This window comes from Desmodus rotundus, chromosome 5, assembly GCF_022682495.2.
Source record: "Desmodus rotundus isolate HL8 chromosome 5, HLdesRot8A.1, whole genome shotgun sequence".
Taxonomy (NCBI): Eukaryota; Metazoa; Chordata; class Mammalia; order Chiroptera; family Phyllostomidae; genus Desmodus; species Desmodus rotundus.
In genome coordinates this window covers 7,409,859-7,416,195 of record NC_071391.1, presented here as the reverse complement: position 1 = coordinate 7,416,195, position 6,337 = coordinate 7,409,859, and the positions used below count along the sequence as shown (strand labels likewise).

The 6,337-nt window shown below is 47.2% G+C and overlaps 1 pseudogene; it reads right to left on the bottom strand.

Annotated features, from left to right (window-relative positions):
* Positions 1–432: 432 nt before the first annotated feature.
* On the bottom strand, positions 433–6,337 carry LOC112307607 (RNA transcription, translation and transport factor protein pseudogene; annotated as a pseudogene).

Below are 6,337 nucleotides of genomic sequence, written 5' to 3'. Positions count from 1 at the left end.
GACAGGACATCTCCTGCAGGCAGAATATCTCACATCTCCTCCCCCGTCTCCCGCCCCTGTCCTGTTCTCTCACCCAGCACCCTCTTGGCATGAAAATGTACATCCCTCAGACCTGGAACTCTGAGAAAGGAAATCCTAGGCTGCTCAGCCTAACCCTTGACCCTCTCCTGGCTCTGTTAGAAATCCGAGTCCCTCACCTGGGTCACTCGGGGTTTATCTGTCTCTCTATGCACATGTTCTTCCCTGTCCTGTATGGTTTGTCATGGCTCCACCAGGACTATGGAATACTCCGTCCCTTCAGCTCTCCAGCCTGGTGGCTCCAGTACCTCTAGTGGGTGTAACGTCCTCACATGTTGGTGTAAAGGTATCCCCTCTGAACGTGTCATCTCCAGGGCCAGCATGACTGCCGCCCCCTGTCTCTCTCTCTTTCAGAAAGGTGTCGAGACCCTATGTAAAACGTAGATATTACAAATCTTATACACGAGTGCCTCTGTCATTCAAGGATGGCCTGATCACCACCAGAAAATGTGAAGGTTTCAACGTCTTGTTTCAATAAAGTACTTGCCAAGCACTTCTCTACCTGTCTTGTTTTTGTCCAACAGTCTGTCCCTGGAGTTGGGGTGGTTCTTGTCATAGAGTGGGCCTTGAATGGTGTCCATAGTACATTCTACAGACACAGTGTCCCGTCACCATGGTGGCCTGAGGGAGGGATCCCAGAGAGATGCTGGCTCAGGAGCCCTCCTCCATTCCTGTGCATCTGCCCAGTCACAGGGCTGGAAGAGAAAAGGGGGGTGAGTGGTCAAAATCAATCCAAAGTGTCCCACCCTGGGCTTTGCAGAGGGAACTTTGGCCTACCTGACATGTCACAGGGATCCCAACCAGCAGTCCCTCTGACGTTCCATCCTCATCAGAAGCACAAACAGACTGTCTGGTCCTCACCCCTCCATGGATTTCCATGCTCAGAGGGTGCAGGGTAATTTGTTTTCTGTCCACTTCTCACTTTGCAGTGAATCTTGGGGCTCAGCCTCCAGCTAACTCATAGCTCACCACCCTCGGCAACTCTTCTTCCTTCCAATCCTCCCTAAAGGCCCAGAAACAAGCAACCTGCTGCCATCTGGGCAACCTCATGCACACACTCCACATTTCCTGCAGGAGGGAAGTCGAAGAACAGTGTCTGTGCCCAGCCCACCCCACTCCTGGGAGCCCCAACCAGGCTGATGGGCCCAAACTCCAGGGAGGCAGCTGACTCACAGCATTGAGAGAACCCTAGGCTCCAGAGTCAGTTTCCAGTGGCTGCTGGTACTCAGCACCACATACTTGGTGGCTTCACGGATGGCATTTTATCCAGCTGTGGGGCACAAAAGTCTAACATCTTGAACACTCTGCCTGAATCTCAGCATCAGGAGGGCCATGCTGACCTTGGAAAGGTGAGGTGAAAATCTCTTCCTGGATGCTTTCACATTTGAAGGCTGATGGCAGTCCTGGTCTGCTGTGCACATCACTGCAGTCTCTGCCCAGAACAGCATCTTGCCATCTCCCTTGGTGTGTGTTTGCAAATCTCTTTCTGCCTCTTTCCTTTAGGATACATGGGTAGGCATTTGGAGGCCACCAGGAAATTCAGAATTTCTCCCTAACTCACAACCTGCACCCACGTCACATCTGCAAAGCCCTTTGTGCCATGGTGGGTAAAAGACAGGCTCTGAGTTTAGGGAATGGATTTGCCAGAGGGTGGTGGGTAGGGCGAGTCCGCATGAGCCTACTTCAGCTCATCTACTTCCTGATGCCCAAGAGTCCACTAAGGTCTGCCCTCTCCACAGCCGAGCATCCCTCCAACATCTAGGCCTTCCCATAAGAACAGACATCATCAGAGTCCAGTCTCAGCCCTCCGCCACTGTGTCCAGGTCCCATGAACAGCCTCTTGGTCTGAGAGGCCCCAGAGGACATGAGACTCATGAGTCCACTCAGAAATGAGTGTGCTCAGGCCTGTGTGACCCTCACACTTTACCTGGGCCCAAACAAACACTTCATCTTCCTCTCTCTCCTTTGCTTCCACCTTTGCTCTCCCAGATGCTAACCTTCCTTTCTGACAGATTAGGGCATTCAGATGGGGAGAGATGAGAAAACAAGAAAGTTCTTTCCCAATATTTAGTAAAGAAAAAGAAGAATGGTAAATCTCTAAAATATAGTCTATTTTTTGGGATACTTTCCTTGAAAGTGTGGAGTTTGATTTCTAAGCAATTGCCAGGGCATATGTGGTTCCCATTTGTGCTGGGAGGGTGAGAGGCTGGAATCCTATAACGGTCACCTTCCTGCTTTCCCCCTGCCCTGGTCAGTCTTTGGATCTGCAGCAATTGCCTGAATAGCCACAATGGCTGCAATTATTCTGGTCTGTATCTCTCTGAGCTCTTCCATGTGCAGCAATTACAGAATTTCAGAAGTGTCATCAACAATTATATCTCCTAGGTCAAACAAAGGCTGTGCTCCTCTAAACAACTGTCAATCAACCCTTCTGTTGTCTGGTTTGCTTTAGTAACTGCACCTGTGTCAGGTGCTTCTGGACCAAACAGCAAGTGGCCTTCAGCATTACCAGGTGATCCTGATGACTTTGAATCTGAAGGTCAGTCAAGGTCGTTATGTCAGCCTTAAAATCAGTATTATCTACATACACAATGATGAGTGGTTCCACATTTGTAGCTGCACTGTCAGCCTTTTTTGTATTTTCGGATACTGCGTCCTTGTATTTCTCAGCATTATGTCCACACTTAAGTGTAACAGCTAAGTCAAGAAGCCATTCCATTGTTTCTTGTCAATCATGAATCTTGAAAGGACACCTGATACCTACGAGATACTTTTTAAAAAACCCTGGGCCAGTCACTGCTGTAGTTATTGCTTAAATTACCATCAATTCCATCTCATAATTTCTTGCTTTCTGGTCTGCAAGCCAAACACTAATGTTTCTATATTCTCTTTCATCTTTACAGATTAAGTGGGCAGGGTTATGGGAATTGAGGGCCATCACCTTGCCTCAACCCTGGCCTGGTTTCTCGCTCTGTCTCCCAGGCTTGGCCGAGAAGGCAAGGTGAGGATGAGAGAGCCAAGCAAGATCTTAATTGACACATACTCCTTTAAAACTATTCCAAGTTCTCTGGTCCAAACAGAACTTTCTCTCATGGATGTTCAGAAAGTTCATATTACAATGATCTGTTCTTCTCTTGTGATTAATAAACATTTACAGTAAAACAGAGTGTTGTGGAAAAGTTAAAAACATGACAGCAGGAAAGTGTCAGAATGGATATGGAAGACAAAGCAAGTAAGTGTGACAAAAGTATATGTGATGGGGGACTCAAATATTGGAAAATTTCAGTTTCAGGTGATAGCTAAGAATCCTCGTAATCAATGTATGTAAAAAGCTATTGTTCCAGGAACTGAAGGTAGGACCCACTCTATCTCCAGGAGACCATCAGCAGTCCCACATTTGTGCCTCAGGAGGACTGCAACACTGAACATGGTATCTGAGCCCTTGTGCTCCAGGGTGAGACGCCCACTGCCCAGGACAACGATGGAAACCAGTGCCAGAAAACACATGAAAGACCACCACCAAACAGAGATGAAATAATGATGCAGCTTTCCATCTGATGAACATTTTCCCTGAATTCCAATACCCTCACTTATACTTTTCTCTCTTCATTGAAAGAGTCGGTGAAAATGGAAATGAAGAGGGTCTGTTAGGGTACAAACTCACACTCCTCTCAGTTCATCTGCCATCATGAACAAGGCGCCTATAAACATTCAATTTCTGCCTCTGTTATTGCTTCTGGTAGGTGACAGGCAACACAAATGCCAGCTTCCCTGTGTTCCTATATACGAAAGACTGGAATATTGAAGAAAAGATAATCTTATCTAACTAAAAAATTCAGAAATGAAACAGAATGTGTTGGAATGAAAGCCACCAAAGAAATATACTAAGAAAATTTCCCCACAGTGAAAACTTTGAAATGGAGTAGCTCAGTCACTTTCCACACACTTTTGTGACTTTTTGGAACATCACCCCAAACAAAAGTGATTCTTTCAAGAAGAAATATCACTGAACACTAACAAGGGTTCTGATGCATGCCACCACCCTCTAGGTAAAGATCCAGAGGCAGAGGTTGGTGAAAATGGAAAGAGGTCACTCATTTAAAAGCTGCACAATTCTGAAAGAATGCCAAGCTTCCACCTCAGAGCCTATTCCCTCTGGAACACCCAGAATTACCCCGCCTCCCTCTGCCAGACAGACACAAGGTGCACCCTGAGTTCCTTCTCCCATTTAAAAATACCATCCTTTGGGAAACTGCAGGTGGCTGCTGCACATACACCCAGGACACTTGGCTTCTTCCCCTTTTACTGTTGGGCCTCAGGCTTCTCCTAGAGTCTGGCAGTAATCAGCGTCCTGCACACAGCACACCGCCCCTTCTTCCACTGACCACCAAACGGCCTAGCACCTGTGCCCCATCCCTCTGGCCATCAGGTCACTGGAGGGTTAGGGGGACCAGCGGAGCAGGAGAGTGCAGCTCCAGTCATGGGATCAGCTGCCCCTTCCTGAGCTGGGGACAGGGGATGAGTCCTGTTTCCTGGGCACATGGCTTGCAGTGCCCACTGGTCCACAGGCACTCTGGACTTCCAACACATGAGCCAGGGGGAGAAAGCCCTCGTGTTTCTCCCTATCCTCTCTTTTACATTTCCGGGGCTCAAATATGGTGCACTCCAGAAGGGTTCTCTTTCCCCAACCAATCATCCTCTTTCCAAAGAGACACGCAGGTCACAACCTGCCACTGCCACCATGTTCTGGGAAGGAGTTGGTGGGCTTTTCCCTCTCTCAATCACCATGGCCAGCCTCTGCTGACTCCAGGCAGAACCTCCTTCTCGCTGACTCTCAGCCTATGCAGCGGGAAACTGGTTACACACAGCACTAGCGGCTTCACCCTTTCCACTTATGGTGTTTCCTGCAATCCATCCATCACACAGCCCCTCCTTGCCCCCACGCTAGCCAGGTCTCTTACACATCCATCTGTATCAGAAACACTAAGTCACATGCAAATGTGGACAATGAAAGGTGAATCAACACAAGACTGAAAAACACAAAGTAATACTAAAAATTCAGAGGCTCTGACCTATAATTGTATACAGCCAGAATTCTTATACAGTCAGCCAGCCTTTAAGCATGAAAATAAGTATGTTTCAGAAATGCAAATCTTCAAAAGTTTTATCTCCAATGATCTTCTCAGAAGGCAGGAGAGAATGCTCTACAAAGAGGCCTAGATGAAGAACGACAAGGCATGCAATCTGGTCAGCACAGGACAGAACATAGGTGTTTATAATGAGTCCACAGAGAGCGGTATAAAATATTCCCACCCTCAATGCCAGGAGACACAGGGAAAGAAGCTGCAGGTGAGGCCAGCACGGCAGGTGTGGACCAGATTGGAGAGGCATCTACTGCTTCTCATTGGAAGTTCTTTCTCACTATTTCCTTTCAGGAACAATGCTCCTACTTCATTATCTTCACAATAAAAATGTTGAAAGTGACAGGAAGTTTAAGACAGAAATGGCAAGGAAGGACAAGATTGAAATTTGTGGAGATAAAATTTGGCAAAGAAGAGGTTACAAGGCTGCACATCATCTCAGGTCATCCTGGAATCTATGCTGCACCACACTTGCTGTATTTGGTTACAAGGACATCAGGGCAGAAGACCCTTGTTGTTCTTGTTTTTGTGATTGCCTGGAGTATGATTGGTAAGCAATATGGCAAGAAAGAATACCTTTGAACTGGCTAAATAACTCATGTATTTGTCTGTTTTATGTTGGGTATGGTGCTAGGCAGTGGAAATGCAGGAGTAGATGAGACAGACACGGGGAGAACTCTGATGGGATTTGTGGTGCAGGAGGATGGGTGCAAAGGAGACAAGAATGGTGTTGAACATGTCAGAGGACAAGTGGTAATTGATGGGAAGAAAATGAAACAGGTTGAGGTGATACAATGGCCAGTCTGGCTAAGGGATGGGTTCAAGTACTCATTTCCTACAGCTTCCCTAGTAAACTACCACAAGCTGGGGAGCTTAAAACAACAGGAATTGTTTGTCTCATACTTATGTCATTGACCATAGGTATTGACAGGGATGTGGAATCAGTCGGCAGTTCAGCTCCAGTCACTATCTGTCCACAGCTTGTCCACTGAGGCCCCCTCGCACACGTCATCTTTCACCACAAAGTCAATGGAGATTTCTCCATCACTGGGAGTCTCCACCATGGCTTTACTGCCATTGGAGTTGAAGAGGCTCATTGCAGTGGAATCCCTGAGCAT